We start from the raw sequence: 13,755 nt of genomic DNA on the forward strand, positions 1-13,755 counted from the left end.
GCTGAAAGAAATTGAAGAGGACACAGATGAAAAGCTATACAGTGTTCTTGGACTGGAAGAACTTATTATTGTTAAAATGACCTTCCTACCAAGGCAATCTACAGATTCAATGCAATCCCGATCAAAACATCAATGGCATTTTCCACAGAACTAGAACAAATAATTTAAAATTTTATATTGAAACACAGAAGACCCCAAATAAAAACAATCCTGATAAAGAAGAATAGAGCTGGAGGAATCATACTTCCTGACTTCAGACTATACTACAAAGCTGCAATAATCAAAACAATATGGTACTGACACAGAAACAGGCACATAGATCAATGGAACAGAATAGAGAACTCAGAAATAAACCCATGTACTTTTGGTCAATTAATCTATGACACAGGAGGCAAGAATATACAAGAGAGAAAAAGACAGTTTCTTCAATGAGTGGTGCTGGGAAAAATAGACACCTACATGTAAAATAATAAAATTAGAACATTCTTTAACATCACATACAAAAATAAGCTTAAAATGGATTAGAGACCTAAATCTAAGACCAGAAACTATAAAACTCCCAGAAGAAAACATAGGCTGAACACTCTTTGACATATATTGTAGAGGTACTTTTTGGATCTGTCTCCTAAAACAAACAAACAAACAAAAAAAGCAAAAATAAACAAGTGGGACCTAATCAAACTTTAAAGCTTTCGCACAGCAAAAGAAATCACTAACAAAATGAAAAAACAGCCTACTTAATGGGAGTAAATATTTACAAATGATATGACCAAGAAAGGATTTATATCAAAAATATGTAAACTAACTAACTAAATAAATAAATAAAGTTTTAAAAATTAAAAAAATATATAAACAGCTCATACAGCTCAACATCAAATAAGCAAAAAACCTAATTAAAAAAATGGGCAGAAGACTTAAATAGACATTTTTCCAAAGAAGACATACAGATGACCAACAGGTGCATGAAAGTGCTCAACATTGTTACTCGTCAGAGAAATGCAAATCAAAGCCACAATGAAAGATCACCTGACACCTGTCAGAATGGCTATCATTAAAAAGAACACACTAAGAAATACTAATGAGGATGTGGAGACAAGGGAAACCTCCTACACTGTTTATGGGAATGTAAATTGGTGCAGCCACTATAAAAAGCAGTATGGAGGGTCCTCAAAAAATTAAAAATAGAACTGTGACCCAGCAATTCCATTCCTGGGTATATATCTGAAAAAAAATGAAAACACTAACTTGAAAAGATACATACACCCCAATATCCCCAGCAGCATTATTTACAATTGCCAAGATATGGAAGTAACCTAAATGTCCATCAACAGATAAATGGATGAAGAAGATGTAGTGTGTATACACACACACACACACACACACACACACAATGGAATACTACTTAGCCATAAAAAGGATGAAGCTTTGCCATTTGCAATAACATGCATGGACCTGGAGGGTGTTATGCTAAGTGAAATAAGTCAGAGAATGACAAATACTGTATGATATTACTTACATGTGGAATCTGAAAAATAAAATAAATTAGCAAATATAACAAAAAAGAAACAGACTCACAGACATAGAGATCAAACTAGTGTATACCAGTGGGGAGAGGCAAGGGGAGCATGGCAAGATAGGGATAGGGGATTAAGGGGTACAAACTATTATGTATAAAATAAATAAGTTACAAGGATATACTGTACAACACAGGGAAAACAGCCAATATATTACAATAACTATAAAAGGACTATAACCTTTAAAATTATGAAACACTACATTGTACTCCTGTAACATGTAAGTTGTACATCAACTATACTGTAATAAAAGTTTTTTTCAATGACATTGCACTATGTTGGCGGGAAGAGAAAAAGAAAAGCCGAAGATACAGATTTTACTTGGGGCAGTAGGAGGACGGCACAGGAAAAGAAGAGGAGAAATTTACAATTTAAATTTGTATAATTTCTAAATGCCTAGAAAATAAACTTATCTTTAAAAAACCACACCACAGACACTAAAAATGTTTAACTTTGATCAATAAATGAACCAAAATCACATTGTTTATAATTATAAAAGGAGCAGATTTCACTAAAACACTTCAGTGCTGAAAGTAAGGAATACTGAATTTTTTTAGTGCCACTTGTTGCTGAGGGAATCAGATAATATCTGCCTTCCCTACATCAAGTTATTTATTAAGAACAAATAGCCAGGTAGTGACCTACTTCCTGTTATAAATACAAGTTTAAATTCAATAGGATTCAAAATATAACTTAGAAGAGAAAAGAAGACCATGATATAAAAGGACTGAAGAGACCTGTGGGGACAAGAGGGAAGGGAGGGAGGGAGGGAGGGAAGGAAAAAGAGAACCCACAATTAGAATTAAAATTTCAAAATGGGTTTGTCACGAAAGTGTCTGGGACGCTGTTCTTCCATTCAGACCTGTCATTGTGCAAAGGTACTTCTGGAGCCTTTCCGGCAAAGTCCCCAGGTACATTAGCCATCTTTCTTCAGCACAACTCCTGTTGGAGCTCATAGCCTTTAAGCCTGGGAGCACGTCCCAGTGTCTGACTTCCAGCTTCACTATCGCAGTGTAGGTTGTTTATTGCCTTGAGCAAAGGGAAATGCTCTCCCTGGACCAGGTTTTCTGGTGCCTGTCCCCCTCATTTCCACTCTGCCTGCATTTTCCTCCAGTAACTGATGCAGCAACAAGCCCCATGCAGGGGACACCTGGCAGCACCCGGCCTCCAATTGTGGTGTATTTCCAGCTTCTGGCCCAGGGCTTCTCAGGCACCATGGGCACCTCCTTGGCACCCATGGAACGTGAGGGTGCCGTCGCCCCTGGGCAGCCCTTGGTCACTGGGGAACACAGGCTGATGGAGACACTTCCCAGAGCCACTTCTCATGGCTCCACAGAGTCCTGGAGGATCCTGGCCCTCGCTGCCCGCCATGATGGGTAGCTTGAGAATTCACCCTTATGTTGTCTTCCCTTCTTTCCTATGACAGTTTCCATGGTCCTCCTCCTCTGCCTTCTGGAATCATTTCTCAAAATGACTTAACTACCCACCTTTGACTCAGACATTGCTTTCTGGGAGAGTCCAGCCTAACTCAGCACCAGCACATATGATTTTCTCAGTTCCTAACAACTAGTTAGTTATTAATGTTGTTTGATTTGGGATAAATTAACTCATCCCTTCCCTCCAGAGAGAAAGTGTGTCCTAATAAAAAAACTTACTAGCTTTTTATAGTCTCTCCATTTTGAAGGATCTCATAGTATTTTATATTCATTTTTTTTAATTTTCAGAAATTAAAAATTACAGGGGGCTACAGAGGATAGTCATAAACACGTTTGTACCCATTACACAGAAAAACAAATCTAGACATTTTACTTTAGATCTATATCTATATAACATGAGAGCAATGTAGATAAAAGTTGAAATCACCCCGTTTGGTTTTCTGAGCTCCATTCTCCTCCATCAGTCCCCATAGGCAGTCACCATCGTGCATCTGGTATGTTTTCTTGTAGCCTAATTTTGTTTGTTTGCAAAATATGATTTTGCATAGTTTAGTATTTACCCAGATTGCTTCAATAATAAATTTACTTTAAAATTTAAATAAATGGTATCCTGCCTTATGTTTCATTTCAAAACTGCATCTGCTATCAATTTTTAAAAGATGTATACACATTAATTCCCATGGCTCTAGGTCGTTTATCTTATCCACTGTAATATTCCGTTGTATAATTTATTCATTTATTCCTCATTGTAGACATATTTGGATGTTTCCAGGGCTTCATTTTCCCCTTATGAATAGTGCTACTGCTGTGAACACACTCTTGTCCTTCGCTGCACGTGTGCAGAAGGGTTTTGGGGGTATTTTTTTTGGTCGTAAGGAAAAGACATTTTTAATTCTTCCAGATATTTCCTGACTACTCTTGAATGTCTATTCCAGTTTATTCTTCCACTAGAAAGATAAGAGTTATTGCCTCGTCAGGTCCTAGTCATCACTTGATACCTGAAATTCCTTTGAAATAGTTTGCTAGTCTTGTGGGCTCGAATTGCTAAAACTGGGAGAGTCCTGGATCACTGGTCACCCTAGCAGAGGCAGGTCATTTCACCTCTCTCAGCTCATTCTTTTGACATTTACCTCCATGTTGCCAAATAACATGCCTGTATTACGATTTGTTGATTTTTCTAGATATCATTTACTGTGTCTTACTAGTGAAAATGATCTGATTCTCTTTCAGTTCCTTGTCTTTTAGATCCTGTGTATTTGTTTTTGTTGTTCCACACATTGACCACAGAGGCTTCCTGAGAAGTGATGCACTGGAGGTGAATTTTTCTGTTCGTTTGCTTTTGTTTTTTATTTTTTATTTATTTAATTTGTGTGTGTGCGTGTGACCCTTACAGACCCCAGAAGAGTAAGGGCAGAAGGGGATTCTGAGTCTTAGAGAGCCACTGCGGTGAGTTGCCCTGGCAGCCTCGTCAGACTTCAGTGAATGGCGAGGAGGGGACGTGTCCTCACTCGGCTCTGAGGAGGGAGTCCATCTGGACACCGACACCTGCCACTGAGACTCTGAAGACGGACAGTTCTAGGAGGAAACAAAGGGAAGTTGGACACGGACTCCAGCAGGCACTTTTTGAGCACCAGGAGGTGGAGCCGCTTGGCCCAGGTGTTACCCGGTGTCCAGCTGAGGTCAGGTCCAGGGCTAGGATTTCAGGGATCCTTTTTTCCAACCTGCTCCCCAGTGCAGTGCAGCATGGCACCCTTTGCACAGTGCCCACCTGCATCCCCCGACCAAAGCCGGTACGTGGCATACGAGCCCAGTTTCAGGAAGTTAGATGTTGATGGGGTGAGAGGACATGGGTGGTGGGACCTGTCCTTCCCCTCCCCGCAGCGCTGCCTGGTTCCCGGAGCCACCGCGCCCACCTTGGATGTGCCCCACGCTCTGCCCTGGGTGTCACCTCTCCACGTACAGGCTCCCACTTACTTTTATTTTGTAATCCAAAGATGAGTCTCAGTGTCCCTCTCTCCCACCCTGTGATGGCTGATTTTATGTGTCAGCTTGGCTGGGCCATAGGGTGCCTAGATATTTGCTCAAATATTATTCTGAACGTTTCTGTCAGTGTTTTTGCATGAGCTTAACATTTAAATCAATAAACTAAGTAAAGCAGATTGCTCTCCCTAATGTGGGTGAGCCACACCCAATTAGTTGAGGGCCTGAATAGAATAAAAAGACCAGCGCCCCCAAGAGAGAGGAAATTTTCCAGCAGCTGACCTTCAGACTTCATCTGCATCACCAGCCCTCCTGGGTCTCCAGCCCGCCAGCCCCCACTGCAGACTTGGCCTTGTCAGGCTCTGTAATTGCATGAGCCAGTTCCTTGTAATACATCGCTTTCTCTCCGTGTACACATCCTGTTGGTTCTGTTTCTCTGGAGATCCTCAACTAATACACACCCTCCAACCCTGCAGCTCCATTTGGAAAAAGCGCATAAAGTTGTTTCGAGATACTATATGAAACAATGCAAGAAAAAAAACTTAGTTTTTGTAAAAAAAATTTTTTTACAGAAGATTATAGCCTAGTCCTAAACACACATTCCTTCACTTTATCCCCAAAGGGAACTAGCCATAAAAAGAAAAGCTTAAAAAAGCTGAGTCAAGGTATAAACACCTCTGTCCTCAGGACCTCAAGGCCCTGTGGCAGCCACATCCCCACGACCTGTTCTTAGAGCAAGACCTCTTCGGGACAGCCCTTCCGTATGTGTCAGGTATCTCCTCAGAGAGTAGCCAGGCAGGAGGCTGACAACGCTGTGAGACATCCCACGCCTTTGCAGTGCGTGCAGGAAACAGGGCAGCTCAGCTTTCCTGCTCACTGGCACTAACGTTTTCACACTAGGGTTTCCGGCAGTTCAGAGGTGAGAGGTGGAAGAGGGTGATGGAGGTAAGTCTTTTTTTTCTTTTTTTCTTTTTAAATTAGTAGACTTTTCTTTTTTTTAGAGCAGTTTCAGGTTCACAGCAGAGTTGAGCAGAAAATACAGAGAGGAGGTAGGTCTTATTACAAGTGTCCCTTGATTTTCACAAAACTAGCAGTCCTGTCAGACTCCCCAGTTTTGTCTAAAATTCAGTACTCAGCCTTTTTTAAAAAAATAAATTAATAAACAATATTTAGAGCAGTTTTAGGTTCATGCGTCCTGTGTTCATAGCGCCATCTGCTGCTGCGTTCTCCCGTTGCTCAGTCCATACGTGCCTGGGGTAATGGATGGTAAAGGAAACTGTTCTCTTGGTATGTGTTAATTAAGCATGATGATCCACCGAACATTAGGCACCTTTTAGGTCACTGCAGAAATGACAAAATTAAACAGAAAAGTCCTTTATTTTCTTGGCACTGTTTTTCATTTTATAACATAATATCAAGGATGATATCAAAGAAATCAGGCAAAATAAAGCAATAGAGACTGATGGGGGTGCTCTTTTTATATTAGACAGTCATGAAGGGCCACTCTCTGTTAGTTTCTGAAGATAGTGTAGGCATTGGGCCATGTAAGTGTCAGCAAAGGCAGAGATCCTGGGGAAATATCTGAGAGAACAGCAAGTGCAAAGCCCCGAGGGAGAAGCAGAGGAGGTCAGTGTATGTGTGAGGTTTGGGGAATGGGGGATGGGGGCCCAGGTAGAAGCCAGTTCGAGGAGCACCATGTCGGCCACAGTGAGGCCACCAGCTTTATTCCAAGTGGGTTGGAAAACGAGGTTTCCCTTCTATCCCCACATGCATATCCTATACTTCACCGCTCTTTTCTCGGGTTTGTGGGTGTCCTGGGACATTCGCCAAGCGGGGTACCATGTGGGATGCTTAGGTGGGGCACAGGGTCCTGAGGCCTGGGAGGGATGAGACTTCTGTGCGAAGCCTTGTCACTCCCCCCCCCCACATCCCTCCTGACTTTTCCTCCATTTCAGGAAAATGCTTCTTTCCTCTTCTTGTTTCCCTCAGGGACTTGCTCCACCTCACATTCTGACAATGTAATTGTCCCTAAGTGTCAAAGATCTTTTCACAACCTATTAAATCCAATTCTCTTTTCCTTGATAATGGTGAAGTCTTTATTTTCCTATCATCCCAAGAGGCAAGAGAAAATATTTACATTTCATTTTCCTGAAGCAGCAAAACTATCAGGTTTCCCGATTTGTGAAGTCTGGACACACACACACACATTCAGCCACACCTTGGAGACCGCAAATGAGAGGCGTGGCCAGTATCCACGCAAAGCCCCAGGTCAGAATGCTGCGTGGATAAGGCATGTTTGGGACGCATCTGAGCACCAGCTTCATTGGTTCTGAAAGGCCTGGAAAGAAGGGAGGAGAGATTCACAAATGCTGAGATCCATTCAAGAAACTGTGGCTACAAGGGACACACAGAAGAGGTTACATCTGCCTGGACTAAGGCTCATCCGTCTGAAGAGAAGAGAAAAGAAAGATTGGCCACAAGAGCCAAGATGTGGAAGCCACCTTAATGTCCACTGACAGATAAATGGATAAAGAAGATGCAGTATATAATACAAGAGAATATTATTCTGCATCACTTATATGTGGAATCTAAAAACAGACACAAATGAACTCATTTACAAAACGGAAACAGACTCACAGACATAGAAAACAAACTTGTAGTTACCAAAAGGGAAAGGTGGGGGGAAGAATAAATTAGAAGTTTGGGATTTGCAAGTACATACTACTATATATAAAATACATAAACAACAAGGTCCTACTGTATTGCTCAGGGAACTATATTTAATATTTTGTAATAACCTATAATGAGAAAGAATATATTTACGCATAATCGAATCACTATGCTGTACACCAGAAACTAACACAACATTGTAAATCAACTATACGTCAATTAAAAAATTAAAAAGAAGGAAATCTGGCCATATGTCCCAGCGTGGATGAACCCCAGGGACGTTATACAACGTGAAGTTAGCCAGTCACAGAAAGAAAAATAGTGCTTGACTCCACTTACAGGAGGTCCTCACAGTAGTCAGATTTATAGAAGCAGAGAGTGGGAGAGTGTTGCCAGGGGCGGCGGGTGCGGGAAATGGGGAGTTACTGCCCAATAAGGCTAAGGTTTCAGTTACGGCAAACGAGAAAGTTCTAGAGACCTGCCGTACAACACTGGGCCTGTGGATAACCATACGGCATCAGGCACTTAAACATTTGTTACGCGGGTGGATCTCATGAAGCGAAGTGTTCTTATCACTGTAAAATAAAATTAAAAAATAAAATTGACTCTGTAAATTATTTAGAAAACAATTAAGCAAGAGTTCAGCCACGACAAAGTTCACCCCAAGAGACAGGAAGACCTGCTGAAATGACGTTGCCGGGCTGTGGGAGGCGGTGCCAGGAACTTCCAGGCCGGTTTCAGTGTAATCCGTCACTTGCTGGTCAGCACGCCCTTCTCGTCCTTCCAGGAGTAGGACGCGCTGTCGTCCTCCGGGGAAGGGCTGCGCTCCGCTCCCCGGCGTGGGCCCTCGCGGCGCTGAGCCTGATCCCAGCGCCAGGCCGGGGCGATGCTAAGCCTCTGCACACCCACCACGGGCTTTGACCACAGAGGTCTAGGGGGACCTGTGCCGGCCCCGCAGAGCCCCCGCTGTCCCTCCAGCAGGCGCCTGCGAGGACTCTCGTCCCTGCCTGCAGCCTGGGCGGACGGGCCTTCTGGCCTAAGAGCGAGGGCCAGCTTGGAGGCTGCGGAGCGTGGGCTCGACGGCGCCACCTGCCGCTGAATCAGCCACTCCCAGTGGGAGAGGCTTCTGTCGCCTGGGACCAGATTTCCTTTTTTTTTCCTTTTTTAAAAAAATTATTATTATTATTATTTTTAACGTTTGCTGAGCCCTGCTCTCTTTTTTTAATCTTTTGTTTTATGAGGGGGAGGTAATCAGGTTATTTATTTATTTATATTTGGAGGAGGTACTGGAGACTGAACCCAGGACCTCACGCATGCTAAGCACGAGCTCTACCCTCCCTCCCCACTCCCGACCAGGGGATTTCTGATGCATTTTAATAAAAATGCTAGCATTTTAACTAAGACGGATGGAACACGGGGCATTTGTCATATTTGTCTATAAGTTACTCAGTGTCACTTTTAAAATCAGTAATTGTGTGAGATGTTTAGTTAATAGCAGTAGCCTTATTCAGTTAGTATCTTTTCTATTCGGGTCTTGTGACCATACTCCGTCATGACAAATTAAATGCTACTCCGTGGTATGCTCTGGTTTCCTAAGGTACAGTTTACAAGCTAGGTATAAGGGATGTTACTTACTAAGTGTCACAGTCCATGTAAATTTTCCTGGGATCCAGGGGAGGAAAAAAGAGGAAATAATAAACAAAAACCTTAAAAAGAAAAATAATAAATTAAAAAATAACAATAAATAAAAATCTTTGAGTCTTGCAGGTGGAAGACATTTCCAGTGATGTTTCCACTGGTGTGAAGTGAAAAATAAAATAAAAAGTTAAATTTTCATTTCTCTATATTCTTTTTTTCTGAAGACTTAATCTAAAACAAAAAACCTTTTTTTTTTTTTGTTAATTGTGGAGGAGAAAATAAAGAATGGGGTGGTCACGTGTCACTCCTTCATGCTCTTGGCCTGTCATTAGGTCAGTTTTTCCAAGATGAAAATCACCTCCATGTCTCTTATTACCTCAGAATTTTCTGCTGTCTACACACACGTAAAAACCTTGTGGTCCACAAGAAAGTGAACAGAGCTTTAGTTAAAATGCGCAAATAAATGTAAGAATTAAAAATCCACAGCTTTGAAACCTTATAATACACCCTCATTCATAACATTTGTGTAAAATACAAGTTCTTTCTGGGCTGTGTAAGAAGGTTTTCACTGCGAAATTTTACACCACATTTTACTGGCCCCACATATGCCCGTGTGTGCAGTGTCTCAAGTCATCTCAGACCTCCTTCTATCAGCTACTTTTGTCCCCATCAGAACACAAGGGCACCAAGGAAAGATGGGCTGTGCCTACTGATGGATACAACGGGTTAATTTAGTCATAAAAATTGAATCTATTTCTCAGCCAGTTTAATTCTTAAAATTTGTTTCTTGAACTGACTGGCTGTCTATGGTGGCAACTCCATCTCTTCTGAAGTAAATTACCTGTTTTTGTCATTCGGTAACAAGAATCACACGTTTCTGATGTGAATTCTTACCAGGAAGAACCTGGTCAAACTTTAAGCTCAATCCCAGTAACTTTTGGCCTTTACTGTTGGCATATTTGCATTTGCCTTTTGCTTAGCTTTTGATTTTATATTTTTAAAATGACCATCTTATCTGGCATATTTTTCAACCACCTATATGCTTTTCAAAGCCTACATGAAAACAAATTTGTAATTATTTTTCAGAGAAAATGACCAAATAAGTTGGATAGATAAACTATATACTTTTGAGATTTTACCTTAAGGATATCTATTCTTCTGCAAAAAAAATCTCTCTAGGTTACTGATCACTAAATTAAAATTGTTAATTAAAATGGTAAATAATTATTATAATTAGAATTAAAAATTTTAAATTAAAATAATTGCAGGCCACTCTTGTACAAGAGTATGGAGAAATATTGAAAAAAGAATCCATAAATGTTCATTAACAAGAAAATGGATAAGTCAAAAGTGATAGACTGATATAATGAAATACTTACTGATGCACAACAACATGACTAGATCTCAAAAACATTACACAGAATGAAAGAAGCCAGACACAAAGGAGCATGTGTGTGTGACATCCTTTATATAAAGTTCTAGAGACAGGGAAAACCACTCCATAGTGATGGAGAGCAGATTACAGTTCCAGTGCTGGCGGAGGGTGTGTGGAGATGGATTGCAAGGGACACAAGGAAACTTTGGTGGTAATGGCAGTGTTCTTCATCTGGACTAGGACAAGCTACCACAACTGGTGCCTTGGTCAAAATGCATCAAATAGTCCCCTTAAAAGGGATATGTTTTATTTACATAAATTATACTTTATAATGTTGGCTAATTTTTTTCAGTGTGTGTCCTATGAAATGTTCAAATGTGTTCCATAAAAATGAGGTAAGATTGTGGTGAATTAACTTGGGGAAACGACAGGATAAAAATGGTTATACTGGTTTATTTGTGCAGGACTTCTCAGGACCTATGCTAATAGGAACTAAAGTAAGATACTCCCAGTGGCCATTAGGAATAGACCAGGAAATTATCAGTGAAATGCAAGTCAAAACTACAATGAGCATCACCTCACACCAGTCAGAATGGCCATCATTCAAAAGTCCAGAAACGATAAACGCTGGAGAGGGTGTGGAGAAAAGGGAACCCTCCTACACTGTTGGTGGGAATGCAGTTTGGTGCAGCCATTGTGGAAAATGTATGTAGATAAACAACAAGTTTCTTCTATAGAGCACAGGGAACTATATTCAATGTCTTGTAGTAACTTATGGTGAAAAAGAATATGAAAACAAATATATGTATGTACACATATGACTGAACTATTATGCTGTACACTAGAAATTGACATAATATTGTAAACTGACCGTACATCAATTAAAACAAAAAAAAAGAACATAGCAGAAAATGTTCCACTAGGTCAACACCTGCTCTAAATGGCTTGTACGACTCTACATGGAGGCTTCTACCCTGCTGGTGCTACTGCTAACCCTTTCCTCCTCAGGTCATAAAAAACCCACAACACACCACAAAACAATGACAAATTAGAACTAAATTGAAAAGTAAAGTCTGAAGTCAAACATCTGGAGTCACTAGGAGTTTGCGGTGGTTACCATAAACTTTCAGTCCCTTGATGACAGTCTGATCTCCAAATCCTTACATGCACATCTTTCATTCTCATTTCCCTACTCTTTCACCCTTTCAACCAGATAATCAGATGCAACATTCTTTAAACTGTCAACCTGATATTTTGCAGCCCAAGAAAACCAGCTTTCCCCTTCATTAAGGAATAAAAGCTAGGGAAATCACCATTATTCACAAAAATGAGTCTTTATATTTTATTAATTAGTGTATTTTAGTACAAACATTTTCTTTCAGTTACATCTTCACGAAATACCTTCTCGGAATGCTGTAAATTACAATGCAAATGACCTTTGGGTGATGCTTAGGAGACAATTTGAAGCTAACAGCAAGTAATGAGGAAAGGTGAAACCCCAGAAGTGGAGATAGCAGACAATGCTTTCTGGCATTTGCTCTCCCAGGCAGGGTGAGTGGTGGCCAGAGCCCCAGGCATGCCTGCTCTTGCATCTCCTTGAAACTGAGGCTTCTAGAAATTCACACCTCTCCAAAAGAGTACTAATTTTCAAAATATCCCTAGTATTTTTTTTAAAAACAAGAAGCCACTACACTGACATTTGAAAAACCAGACACGAGTTTACATATTTTGGAGTTTGCAGATAGAAAAGTGATATAGAAGTTAACCAAATGTGTCTTTGGTAGGTTAAAAATTGGTTCCAGTGATTTTAGTAAGAAAAACAGTTCATGCATCCAAATAGAAATCTAGAGAAAAAAATTGTTTAAACACATTTTTGTCAAAAACAAGCCAAATTAGGTAAGAAATTACTCTAATCAGAAATCCCCTTCCAAAGGATCTATTTTGAAAAGACTGTAGAACCAGAAAAAAAACAGGTTGCAATCTTTTGAACTTTTTCCTGCAATTGTCTGCCTTTGTTACAGCGCATAATCTGTGCACTTTCCATTACAGGAATACAAGACACATAGTCCTTGGAAGCCTGTCTCTGAGAACCATATGGATCATATACATTGATTTGTTCTTGGCTTTGAAAACAGTTTCTGTTCTATTGTGAGCCATTATAACTATTTATGAAAACACTCAAAAAAAAAAAATAAAACAACAACAAAACAAAACCCACTCCAGTACACTCTACACACCTGGTTTTTGAAATGAAAATACCTTTTGGGTAATACCCATGTCGACTTACTGTGCACAGAAATATAATCACGGGCTTGAGCAGAAAATCACTAGTAGTAGTACCTTGAGATACTGGAAAGAGATGAAGAAAACAAGGGTTTTAATTATTTGGATTGCCTTGGCTCTTTAAATGTACGTGGTCCTTTAAAATAGATTCCCCTAACAGAACTCAGGGATTCATCTGCTCCTGGTTTGCTTGGTGATGTGAAGGTAGGTGTTTTCTGTCCATTTCTGGCTCTTACAGCAAATAAGCCAGCTGATGGGATACGTTCCCAGAGCCCGGCTTGCACATCAGCTTCAGTGACTGGTGCCAAATTATAGAGAATGCTCTTTATCACAGGAGGCTCCCAAATACACATGGCACCCTCACACACCAGTCTTCATGGCAATTATGATGTGAAGAGAGTAGTCATATTGGAGGATATTTGCTCTATAATTCTTGAGTCATTTACACCAACAGCAAAGAGCTGGAAGCACTTTTATGGCAAATTAAGGATGAATGTGCACATGTACTGACAGGCTATGTGACTCTCAGCCAGGGGACCCTCCCACAGATGCAGTGCTGCAAGGTGATGTGATCAGAGCTTCTGTGGCAGTGACATGTGGCGACTCTTCCAGATAGAAATAAGATCAAGTCGTATGTTTGACAAATAAGAACGTCTCTATCCAGGATGAAGGGTGTAAGTTCGCCTTGACTCACTGTAAACCTTTTTGTAATCATTCTAATAGGTTACACTTGAAGTGATGAGTTTTTCAGTTCATAGAACGGCTGAGAAATTAATTATAGGTTTTTGCTGAGGGCAAG

The 13,755-nt window shown here is 40.6% G+C and overlaps 1 long non-coding RNA gene across 2 annotated transcripts; it reads right to left on the bottom strand.

The window, feature by feature from the left end:
• Positions 1-5,582: 5,582 nt before the first annotated feature.
• Positions 5,583-8,683, bottom strand: LOC140690769 (uncharacterized). 2 transcript variants are annotated; one of them, XR_012066079.1, is made up of 3 exons: positions 8,340-8,683; positions 7,128-7,328; positions 5,583-6,331 (listed from the first exon to the last, which is right to left on the bottom strand). It is a non-coding gene; the product is annotated as an uncharacterized lncRNA (long non-coding RNA). The 2 variants fall into 2 exon arrangements; XR_012066080.1 differs by lacking the exon at positions 8,340-8,683 and adding an exon at positions 8,000-8,070.
• Between the last annotated feature and the right edge of the window lie 5,072 nt (positions 8,684-13,755).

This window comes from Vicugna pacos, chromosome 31 (genome assembly GCF_048564905.1).
Source record: "Vicugna pacos chromosome 31, VicPac4, whole genome shotgun sequence".
In the NCBI taxonomy this organism is placed as follows: Eukaryota; Metazoa; Chordata; class Mammalia; order Artiodactyla; family Camelidae; genus Vicugna; species Vicugna pacos.